This window comes from Pleurodeles waltl, chromosome 12 (genome assembly GCF_031143425.1).
Source record: "Pleurodeles waltl isolate 20211129_DDA chromosome 12, aPleWal1.hap1.20221129, whole genome shotgun sequence".
NCBI lineage: Eukaryota > Metazoa > Chordata > Amphibia > Caudata > Salamandridae > Pleurodeles > Pleurodeles waltl.
Window position 1 is genome coordinate 686,468,732 of NC_090451.1, and position 20,275 is coordinate 686,489,006.

At 42.7% G+C, this 20,275-nt stretch overlaps 1 protein-coding gene across 2 annotated transcripts in view; it reads left to right on the forward strand.

The window, feature by feature from the left end:
• Positions 1 to 20,275, forward strand: part of ARHGEF15 (Rho guanine nucleotide exchange factor 15) — a 315,428-nt gene that overhangs the window by 24,286 nt on the left and 270,867 nt on the right. The gene's annotated exons all lie outside the window — the stretch shown is intronic.

Sequence of the window (20,275 nt, forward strand, 5' to 3'; positions counted from 1 at the left end):
TTTTTTAACACGTTCTGGCCAGTCTCAAGGACTGTATCTTAATTTTATATAAGATTTGAAAGCATACTTTGAATACATAACATTTTTAAGGAAAATCTTTGTATTGATCATTGAAGTTCATGCTTGTGGATTCAGTTGTCTGACATGAAGTGTAAAGTTATACAGATGTTGGTATAGTATCAAGTCATATGTATTACCAACACAAATTTAAGACAGATCTGTCCATCGCCCAGTACTGTAGCAGCCATTAAACCAGGCATCATCCACTGAACAGGCGTGAAATAGAGACCTCATATATTGCTGGGCTACCAGAGGACTTTAATCAAGTCCACCAACCAGCTACATATTGATGACCATTTCTTTCCATCTCACAATAACTTTCAGACTTGGGCTGATATCAAAGTCCATCACAGCAGATCTCTCAATCATTTTTCCTCTCCAACCATGACTGCTCAGGACCCAAAACTTTAAACAAATATTGGTTTGGACCATTCCGTGGAATAACCAGCTATGTCGACTATGATCATAAGAGATACCATAAATGGATCTTCAGAGCTATTCAAAGCTGCCAGCTTACTGAAACCATAAACTGCACATCTCACACCTCTTCAAAAGCACATTATTAAGTCACATAACAGCATCTTGGTTGACATCACAAGCTTCTCAATGACCAGTTGTTCATTTCTTTGCGAATTATTTTGTAATCGTAAACTTGTGAAGATGAGGTACATTTGCAGATTTCAGACTCATCAGTGATTAGGGTATCCTGGCAGGGGAAATGTTGATGGAAGTGAGCAGAAATACAGTAATCATGCAAAGCGGTGAGTTTCAATACTTTCGGGAAGCAGGGTGATCAATGATGAGTAGAAGTGATGCAGGATGAGTTTTAGGATATGCTTCCTGGTAGGTGAAGGACCGGCCTCCCATCCTATAACATCGTATTAAGAAAAGATCATGAATTAAATGGAAACAGTGAAGATTTTGAAATGGACTGGAAGTAATGATTTTAACTAGAAGAAGGTTCAGACTTGTGAAAAGACCTGTGGACCAGACGTATGGCTTGAATCCAATGCACACAGGGAACTGGGAGCCTGAAGTTTGGAAAGAAAGTGCACGATGTGTGGATTTAGAAAGGGTCAAAATGATTCTGGCTGCTGCATGTTGAAAAGTAGACCGCTCATGATGTACTCTAGTACATGTATGTAGAAAAAAATAACAGTAGTCCAGACAGGAAAGAACCATTGACTGTAAAATAAGCTCAAGAAGACAGACAGAAAATTGAGAATTTTGTTCTAAGGGCGAATATGACAAACTTGAGGATGAGAATTGTATTTACATTAGTGTTGAGGGACAGAAAACTGTGAAACCACAAGCCCAGCCTGTGGGTTTCTTTGATTGGTCTGAGAAGGGAGGTGAGTACATTTGGGCCACCATATCCGAGGTTCTTGAGTGGTGGAATTACTTTAAAAAAAAAAAAAAAACAGTTTAGAGTATATTGATTATCAGATGGTTTAGGATCATCCCAGAGACAACTAGCCTAAACTATGATGGAAATTTGAGATGTTAGAAGAATCATCGGGTAAAAGATGTGAGAGCCCAATGCGTATGAGACGGGCCAGTGTGGTAACCTAAAAGCTGAAGCAGGTCTGGCTGAGCTAAGGGCCCTGGGCTACTACTGTAGAGATTTAACAGAAGGTGGAAGAAAAAGGGGAGATAAGACCTATTTGAGATCAGTTCTTGTGAAAATCAGCGATCCACTCTAGCTTGGAGTCTGATATTGTCTGAATAAAAGCAGTATAGCAGTGTGGAGTGTAAGATGGTGTCAAGATTCTAGCCAGTAGTACATTTAAAGCCATATGAAAGTTACCTCCAACTACCTTCTTTTTTTTGCCTTCATCTGAGATTTCATATAGTACAATTATTTTAAAGAGACGTATAATTGTTCATTTGAGGCATATGCATAATCAAGACAACATGACTGTTCTCAGTCAGTGCTTTAAAAAATTTCAGCCGCCCTTTTTCAGCCTTTTCTATTTCCGATTGATTCACGCTGTCAATTTGTATATTGCTAAATTTGTACGGTCCTGCAGCACTTTAAAATATGGGTGTGCTTTGCATTTCTAAAGTATTTATCTGGAGTCAACATGGTCTGTTGACATTTTAATTGATGTGTTTGAATGGTTTGTAGGTGAATTATATAGGGTAGTGGCGGGTGAGTATGGAACAGCCTAGTTTTACGGGTGGCTTATATTCAAATGTGGCCAGTTAGGTCCTGTTATTGACCTGTGTGAGGCATTAAATGTGTCAACATTTACCGAAGTCCATGTTTGTTTTGCTGAGATGTACAGTTGTCCATTGCTTGGCTTCGAGTAGTTGTTTTGAGAACCTTTGACCATTATGTGACTTTGATGGAACTCTGTCATGTGCGGGTGTTTATATTAACTCCCTAAATAGGTCTGCTATGAAGATAGGTGACAGAAACTGAGATGTCGGTGGTGGGACAATGCTTAACCAACTGCTTGGCTTGGGGTCCTGCAGTGCACATGATGGTGCCAGCAGCTTGGTTGAAGTGTACTGTATGTGTAGGGCAAATGTAAGATCATACCTTAAACACCTCACCATCTTAATGAAAACAGTGCCCATCCCTTTTGTTCACTGCAACTAGAGACAGCAGGTGCATATTCTTTATTCAGAATGTATTTATTGTCCTCCAGCAACAGGTGTGTCTCTGGCAGGTAGCCAAGACTGCCCTGGTCTGGCCAGGTCCTTCTTCCTTTAGTCTAGCTAATCCGCACTGAATGGGATTACCGCTAATCCTTTAATTTATTGATTTTGTTTTCCAACAGTTGCCCTTAATTCCAGTATATTTACTCCTCTACAGCAAAATAAGAATGTATTAGTAGTAAATATGTACAATCTGAGTGGTAAAGAGCATGTGCATAAGGCCTCATTATGCATATTACAATATGAAACCAGAATGAAATATAAGTTTTAAAATCAATCCAATCAATTTAAATTATAGTTGTACCCTCGGTACTAATAAAAAAACAAAACAAAGAACCACAGTTTAGTGAAGATTTACAGCGTTATGGCACGTTTTCAGTAACGTTAATTAAATATAGTCTTATAAGGGTTAACACTTCGCACCACTCAGCCTCCCGTATGCATCTGACATTCCTAGAATGTCGTCTTACTCCAAAGCCCTTACTTCATTACATTCTATACTGGCCCAAGGAACTCAACTACCATACAATGTTCGACCAGTTTTACAAAAGTAAGCGGAATAAATCTCCCCTTTTTCCTTAAACATCTACATTAAATATATTGATAATAAATACATAAAAATGAAAAGGTACTAATAGACTAAACACAACTGTACAAATACAACAAAACACGGGTTTTACCAGTTGCAAATAAATACCTCGAATAATTTATGAAGCAACTCTTAAGTAATATAATCTTCTAAATATGATAGCTGCTTAATTTCTCTACCCCACTTGCTCTTCATTTGCGCGTCCTTGACACTTTTACCTATTTCATGATCCACAGCATCACTATTATCATTATCTTCATTCCTCACACCAACAGCATTCACCTCTTGGAAACCTTCACCTCTACCAAACTAATTACTCCTCCCTGACGTCCACAGTTCATCCAGCCACTTGTACTCACACATTTGTTTCAATCAATTCTTCTCCCTTAATACATTTCACCAAAAGACTTGTGTGCTATACTTTCCCATCACCTAACATCACCAAATTAGTGAAAATGTCTTCCACCTTAATGGGCTTAGAATACTATAAATGTCCTTTGCTAACCTTAAAGGCAACTTCACCCTCACCATGCCTCCCTTCTCAATCTTACAATCCCTAAATCCCCTCTTGATGTCTTGATATTTTCTATATAATCTTGTGCTTCCAAAATGTTATTAACTTCAACAGGTGACCAATGGAACAAATGTGAATTTACCAACCACCCCTGATTGTCTTTCATGTACGGAACTCTTCCTCTCATAGCAAATGGACTAAATCCCATAACTGCTGGGGTAGTGCCATACATCCTGTCTTCCTTATACTTACCTTCCAATCAATTCAAATTCCTACTACTCGGCATTTGTAATGACAACTCAATCACTCGGTTGAATCTCTCAACTTCTCCATTCCCACTGGGATGATGCAAGGAAGTTAATTTGTGTTACACCCCATTGTGCAAAAGAGACTCTCTTGTGGCTTCCCTTTTCAATTGAGCTCTATTAGCTGTAGTTAAACATTTATGAAGTCCCTCCCTCTGGAAAATGTCATCCAAACATTTTATCACAGATTATGTTAGCACTACACACAAACTGTACCTCTGACCACTTTGAAAAATAGTCAACTGCAACTATCATATTCCAATTACTCCCATCCTCTTCGCACACAGTACCCATAATATCAAAGCCAATAGTTTCCCATACCATGGCAGGACAAAGCATGGGATGTAAAGTTGGTCTCCATCACTTGGATTTATCAGCTCCTTAGCACAAATCACATTCTCTGATTATCCATTCCATTTCAACATCCATCCCTGGCCACCAATAGCTGCTTTTGACCAGGTGTGGCTCCTCCGCAATGGCGGAGGAATATCACCCCACTGGCTGAGCCAGCAGATGAAAAATAAAACTATAGCTTACTATTGTTTTATTTTTCAATCTTATACCTCGGTCAGTAGTGCAGGGGTGGGCCATGGGAGTGGAGTAGAGTGGGGGTGTGCACTTAACTACTGTGGGAAAAATTAATTTCTGCTTTGTACCACAGAAACTGTAGGATAACATACATGATCTTCATTTGCCTATGCGTAGAGCAGCATATCACTAGTGATGCAAATGTGTTCACAATAGGACAGCCTTCAATATGCTGAACTTGTCTTGCACCTCAAGTTCTATAACCGGAGCTGACAGTAGCCCCCCGTGATTGTCACATACCTGCATTTTCTATTGTATTTATTTAGTTATTTACTTAATGTTTCTCTCGTAGGGGATTTCAATGTATATTTATAAGCGCTAAATAGTTCCGCCCGTCTGCGGGGACCCCGGAGCACTTTAATGTCTTAAGTGTTGATCGCCTTTCTTCTGGAAGGCCTGCTAAGTCACTTAAGAGCATCATTACGCAGCCTAAAGGAGAGGCTACAAAGGCCAAAATTCTTCATCCTGTATGGTTGAAAAAGGTCCTGTAAGAGAATATGCATTCAAATGAATGAATATTTTGACGATTTCAGAAAAAATCTTTCACAAACCTTTTTGTAAAATTACCACTAGATAGCTAACACATTTAGAATTCGATTTAGTGCGTTTAGAAATGCGAAAAGATACCCCAGAAGGAGTAAAAACTCTACCTGCAATGTCCAAGGCTTTGACATCCGAGACTCTCCTGCATGAGATTAAGCAAAGCAGCGTAGTCAATTTTGCTGATAGCTGTTTTCATGGAAGGGCTTCATTAGCCGGCCAAGCCATTAAATATTTTTAAATTACATTTACGTCCCAAAGAGATGAATATTTTGGAAGAGGAGGTCGAATCATACAAACACCCACAATTTACAAATCAATGGATGTTCCCCTGTTGGCTTGCCTTCAATATGCGGATGTTTAGCCGAAATGGCTGATCTGAAATTATTCACTGTCCGGTATGCCAGCCCCTGAGCTGCAACATGAGACAAGAAATTCGCTATCATTTGCACTGGAGCCCCTATGGGATCCACCTTCCTTTGATCGCACCAATCCAACCATCTCCTCCAAGCGGAGGCATATCTTTTATGCGTACTAGGGAATGGAAGAAAGATAGTGTCTTCTGAAATTCTCGTACCTTGAGAAGATCCCCCCCGAGATTCTCCAAGCCATGAGCACCAATTGGTTCTCTAGGATCAGGGGATGAGGGTTCCCCAGTGGATCTAATAAGAGGTCCCAGGACAGGAGGATTTGCACCGGAGCAGCGCAGCACAAGTTCAGAGGCATCTGAAACCAAGCCTGTGTTTTCCAAAATGGTGTTACCAAAATCAATTCTGCTTCTTGTCAAATAGTTTGCGAGAGGACTCGCTGAATCATGGAGAACGGGGGAAATGCAAAATGCAGATCCTTTTCCCAATTCTGAAGAACCGCATCCGAGCTGAGGCCATTCGGATCTGGTCTCCAACTGAAAAAGAGTGGGAGATGAGTGTTCAGACGGGATGCAAAAAGATCTATTTTGCAAGGACCCCAGAGTTGATTCAGAAACTGAAATATCCTGGGATGGATCTGCCAATCGCTGGCATCTTTCAGGTGCCTGGAATTCCAGTCCGCCACTAAGTTCACCTTCCCCGGAATATATTCCGCTGACACAGAGATCTGATGAGCTAGGCAAAAATGCCAAAAGTCTTTGGCAATTTCCCCCAACATCCTGGAGCGAGTTCCCCCCAGCTTGTTGATATATCGAACTGCTGAAATATTGTCCATCCTGAGGAGAATACAGCATTTCGATTTGGACGGGGACAAGGTCTTCACTGCGAATGATCCCGCTAGGAGTTCTAGGCAACTGATATGGAGTTTGAGTTCCTCCGGAGACCAACGACCCTCCCTGTCTCTATATGGCCACACCTGGCACCCCGTCCCATCTGCTGGCGTCTGATTCTATGATCACTTCTGGAACCGAGGCAAAAATCGCTCTGCCATTCCAAGCGTCCATATGATTCAGCCACCATTTAAGTTCCGTCCGGGCTTCGTGAGATAGAACAATCGATTCGGAATATGTCAAGCCCTTCCTTAGAAGAAGGATCTTCTGCCTCTGCAGGGCACGGTAGTGAAGAGGGCCCGGAAAGATGGCCTGGATAGAAGACGCTAGGAAGCCCACCAGCCGGGCAAGTACCCTCAAGGAAATCAAAGGAGCTAACAAGGCTTTATTCAATTCTTTCTTTATAGCAAGCCTTTTGGTCAATGGCAACTTCAAAAGGGCTGCAATTGAATCTAGCCTGAATTCTAAGAATTCTGTGTTCTGAACAGGGAGAAGTTGAGACTTTTCAAAATTTATAATGAAGCCGAGATCTTGGAGGAGCTGCATCGTCCAAGACAGGTGGAGATGAGCAAGGCGCTCTTCCTGAGCAATAATGAGGATGTTGTCTAGATAGATAATCAGATGAACTCCTTTTTCCTTTTTCCCGTAACCATTGCATCACCGGGCGCATTACTCTTGTGAAGCACCACGTCGCCGAAGAAAGACTGAAAGGGAGGGCTGAGAATTCGTAGCAACAATTTTGCCAAAAGAATTGAAGAAATCTGCGATGTGGGCATAAATTGGAATGGTCAAATAAGCGTCTTTGAGGTCTAGACGGACCATCCAGTCTCCCTCTTGTAAAAGATCTCTGAGAAGATGGATACATTCCATCTTGAAGTGTCGATACACTATCCAAGCATTGAATTCCTTCAGATTGAGGACTAAACGGGAACCCCCCCTCCCTTTTTCTGGACGAGAAAAATTGTGCTGATGAAGCCTCTAGGATGAGGGCACGATTCCACAATAGCGCCTTTTTGTAATAGCGCTTGATCTATAAAAAACATCTCTTGTTGGGAAAAACGGATAGGAGGGGGAATCTCAGATTGTTGTGGTTCGGAGTAAAACTCTAGATGATATCCTGAAATTGTGTCTAACACCCAGGCGTCCCGAGTAATCAAAAGCCAATTTTGAACAAAGAGACTCACTCTTCCCCCCTCCCCCCCAAAACAACCTCTGTGTACGGAATTAGACTCACTTGTTTCAGAGGTGTTTTGTCTGTAATAACCTCGGTGAGGTTCTCTGGGGTTACGACCCTTGTAACCACGACTTCTGTTGGGGTAGAAGTTGGGATTGGATTAATAGCTGGAATCCCCACGGTTTCTCTGATAAGGGCATGAGGTCTGCAAAGAGAAGCAGCCTGACGAGCGACCTCTGAAATGCCCGGCCCTATGAAAAAGGCCACTGTTAAACACCTTTTTAATAGAAGTCTGGGCCTTATCTAAAGCTGAAAAGGTAGCAACGTATTTGGCAAGATCTTTCACAAACCTATCGCCAAACAAAAGGCCTTTAGCTGCTGGTCCAGCGTCCACTGAAGCCAGTTCGGGGTCAATGCGAAGTAGGAAGGATTTTCTGCGTTCGGTAGACATTAAACAATTTGCATTACCCAGCAGGCAAACGGTTCTCTGTGCCCATTCCAGCAAGGTGTCAGGGTCGAATGGGTTCTTGCGATTCCGTAGCTTGGATTGCGAGATCCAAGATTTTGGTAAGGGGCACCGAAATGTCCAACAGTTTATCCTGGCAACCGTGCCAGGCTCTATCAATACCCTTTTTTGGGTCTCTGGATTTTTTTTTAAAGAAAAGTGATCATATGTGGATTAAACTCTGGAGTCTCCGCTACCTTTCCCTCGAGGGCTGGTCGAGGACATTTTGATCTTAGAGTGTTACGAATGTCATTTTCAAAGCTCTTCCTGAGCCTGGATTGATCATAAGCTGCCACCTCAGGACAAGGGGTCCATTCAGTAGATTTAGGGTGAATGATATTGTCCGGATCGAAGAGCAGGGTCTTCAGAGGAGAAGAGGGATCAGAGTAGGGATCAGAGGTATTCAAATGGCGCTTTTTGTTTTGCCTTTACGCTTATCTGAGGAGGACTCATCCTCAGAGACAGAAGTGGAAGAAGTGTCCGAAGAGTTGCGTGCTGACAGTGGAGTGGGATCAGAGCCCTGGTCAAAAACGGCGCCATATTCATGGTAATTTAGTACTGCATTAATGGTATGCTCAAAGGGGTTTGAATCAGACCGGCCAGGCTCATTTATTTCAACCTCATTTGGGGTGGGGTTCCCAGAGCCTGCGCCAAATTTCCTGTGGCCAAAATTAAATATAGGTTGGGGAAACGGGCGTAAAGCCTTCAACAATTGTTAGTCACCAGATCCTCAGGGTCTGTGCACGTTCCCAACACTTCCACCACAAGACAGCTCCAATACTCTGATTAGATTTATCACAGAGTCCAAGTGGGGAAAAGGGGATTAGGAAGGGAACAGCTGGGAAGGAGACCTGTAGGAAGCAAAAGTTAAACCACACGGTATCAAAATTACATCACAAGAAATCAGTACTAGGTAATGACTCTAAGCATAGTCATTCTGAAAACATGAACAACCTAAACATAGACTTAAAATGAAACGATCGGAGATTGTTTCCCTGCGTCACGGTAAACCGCTGCATCAAGCCACAAAGATAAGCGATTGAAGGCCGAAGCCGCACTTTCACATAATAAATCAATTTGCGTAATGAACATAAACAATCCACAGCAATAAAGAGTCACTTATCTCTGGTGCGAAGCAGCAAAGAAAGAGGACAGACTTTGCTAGCTTCAGACTTTATAAGTAATAGTGCAGCCTGATTGGAGGGTCATTACGAGGCTGATGTTGATGGGATATGTAGTTTCATGTTTTTTACTTTGTTATTGGCTACTGTGTGTTGCAGTAAAGATAAGAGAGAAGCATAATCCGAAGCCTCCGGTCCTGACATAGAATCATGTAAAAAGCATTTTGTTCATCGGTTATGAGTCATTTTAACGTAGAAGTCACATTAAAGAACATTAACCCTTTGTGCTAGTTTAAGATGAGACAAATATTTCACTAGATTTCACACTATTTTCTTCATTAAGTGCATTAACCATCAGAGTTATCTGGCTGTTATTATACCTTGGAAATTGCTAGGTACACAAAGATCTCCGCACTCGTTTCCTTAACCCGTTACACGTTTCAAAGTGCATTTTGACGCCAACTAATTAAGCCAGACAGATTTTTTTTTTTTTAAAAGACCTTTGCAAGGTGATTGTCAGACTCCACTCCTCGTGACCCAGCCCCTTGAGAAGCCACCTTTTTTTCTGCTGCAAGATTCAACCCCCACTTTACAAAACAGCAGAGTAAGTCTTTCCAGTGTGCAGGACTGGTTACGACTTAAGTGGTGCGGGCTCGTGCAGGATTCCAGCGTAGACCAGCATCTCGAGAAGAGTTTGTAAAAAAAAAAAAAAAAAATGTGCTACTTTCATTCTTACAAAAATGTGATGCCTTCGCTCCTTAAATTGCATCTATTTCGGTTGGCTGATAACCTGAACAATATAGAGTTGTGTGGCCACCAAGGCTAGTCGAGAACACGTTTCATTTAAATAAATGTCGATCGTAATATTACAAGTTGCCTTGAAAGTTGATGCACTGTTTTCTGTCCACTGGGTGGCAGCATTGTTTCCGGGAAAGTTGTCAAATCAGCCCATAGTTATTTGGAGTTGCAGAACACGAAGAGTGGGACAGCCACCGTAAGGTATTAGAAAACTTTCCCCATGATATAAACACCCGTCTCCACCCTGTATGCCCCCGTAGTCCCCAACATGGCTTTTCACCCCGAAACTATAATGCAGTCCGGCGTGTCGACGTTAATTCTTTATTGCTCCAATTACAAGGCACAACCTTGAGAGTGTCTGGTAGCATTGACCCCCTAAATCTTCACCACTTCAAAGACTGCCCTCAATCTCTTAAATGGGGCAAGGAGTGTCTGTGATTATAAATCACCTTTTAGAGTGACTGGACTCATGATAAAAGCCTGAGGAACTGTTGTGCGGAGGCAACACATTTGCTGTTGTCTAAATCATTGCTTCCTAACATTTTAATTTCTGGGGAACCCCACATAACCATTAATGGAAAGTGGGGACCCCCACTGAACCAATATTGGAATCTGGGACCCTGGCCTAAGCATTTTTGCTGGTTAGAACCGCAAAACAGTAAATTAAAAATACAGAAGACGCTTTCATGAAACAACTATCAAAATGATTAAATCATTTATTTCATTCACAAACAAATCTGGAAAACAAAACAAATGTAATTGGAGTTCGAAGGTTGGAGCTTTTCTAAATTGAATTGAGGCCACTCGTCGTCCATACTATATTCTGTTTGATGCACTTGTAGAGCTCTCGCAAATAAATCTGAGGATGCTAACTTAATTTTTAGCTTCCTATTCCAAATTCCTTCACATTTACAGAATGTTCTAAAATGATTATTCAGTTTTGCTTCTTTATTCATATACACTTTATTCCTCTGTTCGTATTATTTAATTTTCTAAGCAGTCACTGACCCCCTGAGATGGTTTTGCAGATCCCCAGTCCACAGGTTCAGAACCACTGATCTTAATTATTGTAGGGACATTGTAACGATTGTGTGGGATAGAGCCATTTTCATTCCCATGCGCCGTGAATCAGCAAATCGCTAAATCACACAGTTATTTTTAAATATATGTACTCCACCTTTGCATAGCAGGAGAATCCACTGGTGAAAGGGCGTGAGGTGAGGGGAAGACGTTTGAGGTGGTAGACCAGACAGAGCAGAATTCGGAAGGGCCAACTAGCTCTTACGCTGTCACTTAGTACGTTTTAAAAAATATATATATATTATTTAGGAGGTCACACAGAGACTCTGTAGCAGCAACCTCTGAAATTACAGTCAATAGGTTCATGGTCAGAACAATACTTCTTTAAAAAAAAAAAAAAAAAAAAGAGGCCAGACAAGCAGAGATCTGGACATCTGCATGTTTGACTTGTTCTGCCTTAAAAGGTGATTTTATAGGAAAATCATTGATGTCATTTATACAGGAAGTGCATAAGTGTATTTCCCAGCATTCAATTTCTGTGGGACGTGGCATAACTGATTTTCCTCTGAAACCATCTTTTAAAGCAGAAGCAAGGCAAGCAGATGATATTCCGCAGCATTAACCTCTATAGGAAGTTACATCACTGCAGTTCCCAGCATACATTGCTACAGAACGTGGTATCACTCCATTTCCCAGCATTCTTCTCTACAGAAAGTTGCATAAGTGCTCCATTCTATCCCATAAACCTTTTGCCTCCTCGTTTACTTCAGTCAGTCCCTCGACTAAGGCATCCCAGCTATAGGCAGCTGCCGACAAGGGCATTACGTGTTCAGGTTTGTTAGAGCAGACACAGTTAAGAATAGTACAGCCAGAACTCAGCTCCACTACAACCCAACTAAGCTCCTACCAGGTAAGATTTAATCTTGTCAATTATCCAGTACACCTAGCTACCCATCTCCATAATTACTCACAGACCTGCACCACAGAAACACACACTGCATCATTATAACACATACACCAAACCTTGGACACATCCCACTAACCACATACTCTCAATTTACAGAACACTCACTCCAAGTCATGCTCACTAAAGCATGCTCTGTAGTTCTAGGTGTTGAGACACTACAGACCTCATCAGCCACCACATCCTAGATTTCCTTGTTTTCACATGGTACATCATCCATATGTGGACGATGCACATAAGGAGGAAGCCATCACCCATAAGTCACCCTGGTCCTGCACTTGAGGCAAGCACCACTCCGCTCCATGGAGCCCATTCATTTGGCACTTACCGTTCTTTGCAACTTGTCCACCACCTTGCAACTCATCTGCAGGTCTCCTGGACAAAACAGGTATTAACAGACAAATTCTCAGACCACTTCATCACTTCCTCCACCTGACACTCCCACACCACCATGCTGGATGACTTCAGCCACCCACACACCTCAGTCATAAAAAAAAACACGACAACTTTATCAAACTTACTACAACACTCAGAATTGCACAGCACGCCACACAATCAATATACAGCAGAGGTCAGATCCTAGCGCTCGTCTTCTCAGCATTACTAAACATCAAATCTACACTTCCCATGTCCCTGGACTGTGCCAACCATCTCACCATCCTTGCCTCCCTACTGGACATCCAACCAACACACCAAGGTCAACCCTTCTCCATTGACATCCCTCACCTGCACATATTACTTTAATACCCTTCTAAACTACGTCAGTCCATTTCTGTGAAAACATGTGAACATCAGCTCTCCAACTAAACTTGCACATGCAAATCAGATGATTCAGCACCTCAGTGCCCAGAATAAATGCTCCACCTACAGACAGGAAAGAAAATAGAAGAGGAGCAGCACCACCAATGGCCAGACACTACTGAAGTCCTTCTGCTCATCACGCAGAGAACTCTGCACAGATGGCAGTGCTAGGTACTAAACCAACACCATCAATGAAGCTGACAACAGAAGCAAAACAGGGTTCCTTTCAAGACAATCAGGTTATGCATTGAAACCCTGCATGTACACTCTAATCCCCACCACAGAGACACAATGTAAACACTCTTTTCCAGTGAAAAATTACAAAAGATCTGACTGCAATTCAACAATAGCAAGGCTGCTTCTTCTCTGACCCCCACCTCTTCACACTGCCTCACCCTCTATTGCAGACCTAGCTGACATCCTCAACTGCCTCAAAGCCAACTCCTGTGAAGATGTCATACATTTATGCTTCAGCAAGGTCCTCTTATGAGAAGGTCTCTCATCCCTTCTCACCGTCATCAATGTCTCCACCATTGCAGGCCTGTTTCCAGGCCTATTAAGACAGACCAGATCCTCCAACTCCAGAAGAAAAAACAGTAGACCCTGATGACCGTGGCACTCACCTACCATTCATCAACAAGATCATCCATGCACAACTCCAAGATCACAATAATGACAATCATCCCCCACACGACTACCAGTACAACTTCAGGTCTCATGACAGTCATCAACAGTGTCTGCTTGCTCACAATTAAAGGTGATCTCTGCCCTCTGATGTTTCTGACCTTCTCAGGTGCCTTCGATCATCCCGCTCTCATCTTTACCCTGAGGCCTTGAATGAGATTCACTGACGATCTACTTCACTGGTTTTCCTCCTTCAGATCCTAGTGACACCAGTTTGTTCACATGGGCACCTCCAGGTCCTTGAAAATCCTCACTAATTGCAGAGTCCCCCAGAGTTCCATCTTGTCTGCTATGTGGCTGCTCTTGGTGCAAAACGGATCAATAATGGCATCAAGTTCACCAGTATGCCAATATTACATTATTTGAAAGTCTCCCCCAATCCAGATACTGGCACCTCATCCTCACCTCGAAGTCCTAATTAAAGCTCATTCTCACCAAGACATAATTCCTATAGGCAACAAGCAACAACTAGCCATGCTTGGATCAATAAAATGAACCAGCCAGGATCAGAATGTGCATGAACCAGGAGAGAGCTCAAATCTTCCTTTTTGATGTCCACACCTCTCGAACACAAGAGCAGTAACTATTGCCTGGGTCAAAGAGGGAAGGTGGATAAACAAACACCAGACATAAGCATGTTTATTCACGATGGGGCACATCGAGTCAGTTTGACTGGAGCCTCCTGTAACTGCTGTTGTATAACTTCATTCACTCCAAAAGAAGCTATGAAGATTGGCAAAAACTACCAGGAACAATCCGTCATACACATTAAAGGGGGAGACCAAACACAGTTAACAGGAAGCCTACACAAAACAGAGGTGAGCATGTAAGAAACAGCATTACAACTTAGGGAAGAAACATGATCTGAGATAAGGGGTAAACTAACAAAGGTAGGGGCATAGAACTGGAGCAAGAGGCGACCAGCCTGAGCAACAGCAAGTAGCTGCCAGGCAACGTCAAGTCCTCATCCTGTTCTCTTGCACTGGCTCATAGTGATCTGCTGATATTGCTTCCTGTGAAACACTAGAACGTCACCCGATCCCTCCTGTGCGTCTTGGCTGTCCCTCTCTGCAAAAGCCGCCATGATGGCTTTCTACAGGAAATGAAGGACCGCATCGTGGCCTGTTATATGCCGAGGGGATGCGCAGTGTCTCTTTATAGGTTATAGGCAGCCTTCTAATACCAGCTCTGCCATCGGAAGCTCCTTATAAGCATGTTTTTTTCATGCTGGAATCTGCCATACCAGGTATCTGGTCCATAGTAGGAAAAAACAGCCATTGCCCCACATGCTGGGACTAAATTCTGAGTGCAAAAGGGCCGATTTTGTTTTACAGAAACAAATTCACACTTTGCTGAGTAAACAGCCCAGCTGGCATTACGTTTTCACTGTAAGGCCTCCTCCATGCCCGTGGGGCACTACTGGCAGAAATGCCAGACTGGAGAAGGTCAGAAATCTACCGCCGAAGCACTCATGCACCGTAGACTAAATCACCCTTTTAAGCCTTGGAAGTTTACATGCTAGGAATGTTGAAAACACCAGAATCCGTGTTTCCCGATAGGTCTTTATTCAATATTTAGGGTGTTACTCTAATCTCTGTGCTAGCAGTGCTCTCATTCTGCGCACTAAAGCACTTCCATCCGGATAATGAGACATCATCAGTGTTCCCACAATGCACCTCTATAATAACTTGAGCTGTGCACTGGACTCCCAGGACTGAACTGTGCACTAGCATCTCAGCACTGACAATTTCTTGGAGCTGTGATAATGCACCTCTCTCCGGACCTGTAATGCCCACTACTGTCTAAAAATATCCACTAAACTTTTCTAGTGCATTCCTCTTCCAGTTGACATTGTGCTTTGGCATTTCTCTAACAGCTGCCTCTGCGCTTTCGTCCTATACATTTGTACCGGCTGTGTTGGGAACCAACGTGGAGTGAAGTGAATTGAATACAGTCTGGAGCCGAAGTTTATTACAGAGAAAAAAGAGTGGAAGAGTTGCAGTGCCTAATCTGAGTTCACTGGCACTTATTATAGGCTGCCACATGGTGGCGCTGTTTGTCCAATGTAGGGGTGAGCAAAGCAACATCTGCTTATTAGTTCAAGAGACATTAACAAGCTTTTGGAATGCAATGGGTCTCTTGTTTACTCGAGTTAGAGTTGTTAGAGTTGTAAATTCCTAATTGGACTTTTCTTGCCACACAAACTGAAAATAAAAAGTAAAAGAGTTGACATGCGCTAGCTCATTCAAAGCACCACAGCCTCAATGAGCGTGAGCGCAAGGAGAGACACAAAAGGAAAATGTTTGCTCACAATCAAAATAATCGAGAAATGTTCAATTATCTATGTAACAGGGTCATCCCCAAGGTGGTAACAAAACTGTCCCAAGGAGGGACAAACGTAAAGCATTTACCAATGATAGCAAAGGATTTCTGAAAGTGAAGCCCAGGAATGAGTGATAGTAATGGTCATGCTGTGGGCGTGGTTAAAAGCCCAGATACATACAACACGTCGCAAAAGCAGCGCTTGGGCGCTGCTTTGCTCAACCTAAAAATTAGTAATGCCTGCTGCTCAACCCTTTCTTATAGCTTTGGGGGCCTGATATAGTCTGCACTGTCACTCCTGTAGGCTGCAATGGTTAGTAGTTGTGTTAGTACTGTCATTGGCAGCACTAGTAGGGGCGATGGGTGGTGCAAGCTGCAGTGACCTCCTGACGAGGACCCTGGTACTTATTATTTAACAAATTGAGCACTTAAGAATTGTGGCTACATTTATAGGGCATTGTGAGTGGCCGATGACCAGAAGAGGATATAACAAATGGTACAGTTTGAGACAGGCTTTCTAAAAAAAAAAAAAAAAAAAAAAAATGGAACAATCTCAAAAGAGTAAAACTGCTTTATAGTGAATGAAGATTTGTTTTAATGAGTCTTCTGTGTATGTTAGTTGTGAGTGCGTGTTGTTTAGTCAGTCATAATCTTTATTCAGATCTTTGAAAAATATCCATAAAAGAGAACACATAAAACATTACATAAATTAATAAGAAGGAAAAATCCAGATAAATAAATCATCAGCAAAAATACACAAGTTTAAAACCCTTAAAAACAACTACCATATCGATTAAAATTGTTCAATGAGTCAAGTTAGGTTTAAACTAATACTGTAGACAATGCAATTATCCAGCAAAAAGTTCCAAACAGTTAACAGTCAGTTCCCCACCTTTTCCCTCTCTTTTATTACTGAGGAAATAAACGGTAAATAGCGATGCAGACCATATTGGATTGTAATAACTGCAGATAAATTGCTTCCTTGCACATCGTAATATTTAATTACCTGAGAATTGGAATTAAAAAAAGGCCTTCTCTGCTCATTATATAACGTAGAGAATTAAAACGTGCAGTTGTGTTTGCTCCAAACTAGCATTTTCATGGACAGGGTATTAAATCCCTGGGGCAATATACCGTCGGTGGATAAGCCACCAGAAAGTGAGCCTGCCCCAGATGAAACTTCATCAGATAAAATCTATAGTGTCCCGGGAAAACAAGCAGAGAGAGTTAAATTTTCGGCCTAGTGCATAGAGGAAGATGTGCTTCCACCATGCAATTCACCAAATCACGCCTCCATCTATCATCAACCATTCTTCAATAAAATGAATCTTTACCCACTGTAGCATCCTGTTTGGTTATGGACATAGGATTAAGAAATAGGTATGATCTATTAAGTCTGCCCAGTGTATCCTTAACATACTTAACCTACGAACACCTCTGCACCCTATCCAATCTCAGACAGTCCATAAGCATTGACTGGGTAAGGGTCGCTTCTGGTCGAATCCAAACGGACATCCAGAGAGATAGGGGGGCTAACTTAATCAATGGTAGGTACTCTTTCGTGAAGTGAAAGTAAGCTTCTCAGAAATGTATTTTCACTCATTTGCAAAGATGGTGCACCCATATATCCCCACACCCCAGCACCACATATAGCAGTTGATTTAGACCTTGCCTTATGCATAGTGGTGACTGGCTTAATGGGGCACAACCCAATTTAGTAATACATTTGTGCAGTGCTACCACCGCCTGATTGCATTGCGTGACCTTTATTTCTCTAAAGTGATATTTTGCAGTGCTTAATCTGAGCTCACTGGCACTTATTATAGTCTGCCACATGGTGGCGCTGTTTGTCTAATGTAGAGGTGAGCAAAGCAACATCTATTAATTCAAAACACATTAAAAATGAGTAATACCTACTGCTCAACCCATTCTTACAACCTTGGGGGCCTGGAATAGTCTGTACTGTCACTCCTGTAGGCTGTATTGGTTAGTAGTTGTTTAGTACTGTCATTGGCAAAAAGTTGAAATGCAACACAATAAAAATCCCCAAACAAATTAGAAAAATAGTGTACAATTCAATGAACAAAATGACAAAATTCAAATGATTGGAACTGGAGATGTGATTTTTTTAAAGTTTTGTGTAAACATGGCATCAATAAGCACAAAGTGCCAATGACAGGTGTGGCAGTAGACCGAGAGCTAAGTGCAATTTGACGCTGACTGCAATGGAGCACAGGTTGGACGTACCAACCAGGTTTGCTCTTGACAAAAAGTTTACCTCCAGAATTTAGTCTTTTAAGTTTACCAAAAGAGTACAGTTGTACCTCATTGGTAGTACTTAGAGACTCCCATGGTGTCAGGTAGAGGCCAAACAGCAGGGTCAATTTACGACTTGTCAGCTGGGTGGTGGCAGGAAAAGGCTCCTTCCAGCTTGTTGTGTCACTGTAGCTTGAAAGAAAGGTCAGCCTCATGACCCTTGGCACCCACTTCTTTCTTCTGGGTGTGATAGAGAGCAATTCCAGTTCCTTCAGGGTTCTTTTCTGCTCAGAGAGAGAAGGATAAGTCCTCCTCTGATCTTCCTCAAGTCCAGGAGTGTTTTGAAGTGGGTCCCTGGAGATGACACTTTATGCCTGGCACAAGCTGGTTGAAGGACACACTGTAACCAATGAGGTAAACATTACCAGAGCTTGTCCTGCCAACATTGGGCATTTTCAAAATGGTGGAAGTCTTCAGCCACACTAACCTTTGGCTCTGAGGGCTGGTGTGTGTGTGTGTGTGTGTGTGAGGGAGGGGTGAGGGGGTGTATTATGGTAATCCTACTGTCCTGCCTCTAACACTAAAATCCAGTTTGGAGTAGTTAGTGTACCCCCAATAAACTACGAGACAAAAGTCTGGTAGAAGAAAACAGAGTTTTCCAGCAACCAGACAGTGGATACACCAGATTTGTTTTGCCATCCTATTCTTGCCCGTTGAAATGTGCTGCAAGTGTTATATGTACAGCCAGTAGACCTCTCAAGCAGAATTTTACACTCAAGCTGAATTTGACTCCGTGATATGAATTTCTGCACCAGACTGCATCTTTGGAAACACCTTGGCATTAGCTGAAGTCTAGTTATTTACCATAGTCAGGTTTGAAGTTGTTGCTTTTCACGTTATTGGGACACGAAAGCACATTCAGCCTATTTAGTTCAAACAATAGATTTTCCCTGTTATCAATGCATATAAGACGTCTGACCAAAGTCAGACTAGAGTATCTGTGTTACATATGTGAGGCATGGCAGTAACATGGGCACAGATGATGCTGTAAGAGAATACTGGTTCTGGCTGGCCTTTCCATGACATTGTTGTCCTGCTTGTCCCCCACAATCTGTTAGATTAGGCAGTGGTCATTTTATTATATAACCACTGGAACTGGGCCACTAGGAATAGAGAAGTCTTCGCCAGAGCTTTTCCGAGAGATGTCAGATTACAGACTGCTGGCTCCTTCCTTCCTGGCCCCAAGTTGGCCTAGTGAAGCTGAAACCAAGTTCGGCTGAACGCTGCTATTGGCAGGCTCCTTCTTGCCGGCTGAAGGACTAATAATACAGAGCGACAAACATAGAACGGGGCAGGATGTAAGTTTGTGGTAAACCAGTCCCACCTTTCTCATACCTAGCCAATTGAACGCAGACCTTGTACTATTGGGCTAGTGAGTCTAAACTCTTAGACTTAGGGTATCACTCTAAGATCAGTAAGAACTGCATTGTCAAAAAGAGATCCACTGTGATTGAAGCCTCTCTGGCTGGGAGGACGAAGGAATGGTCCTTCCCAAGTGTCAGCTGTGACAGGAGAGCTCTCTTTGTGTCCCAAGTGTTATATGTAAAACCCCAGCAGACCTGTCAAGCAGGATTAGATACCGTAATTCCAAAAAAGATGCTAACACCTATTCTATCAGGCCCTCAGCTGTCTTACACCTATCACATCTAGGCAGCACACATACACTGCTGTCGGCACAAACTGACAGTTATCAGCAGTCTTACACCAACTCCTCACATTTGCACAGCACCCGGTACACCCACACAGCATCCGGCACAGCCGTCAGCAGACTTACACCCACTCATCACAGCGACACAGCACCCGGCACACCCACACAGCATCCGGCACAGCCGTCAGCAGTCCTACACCCACAGATCACAACTACACAGCACCCGGTACACCCACACAGCATCCGGCACAGCCCTTAGCAGTCCTACACCCACGCATCACAACTACCCGGTACACCCACACTGCATCAGGCACAGCCCTCAGCATTCTTACACCCACGCATCACAACTACACAGCCCCAGTACACCCACACAGCATCCGGCACAGCCCTCAGCAGACTTACAC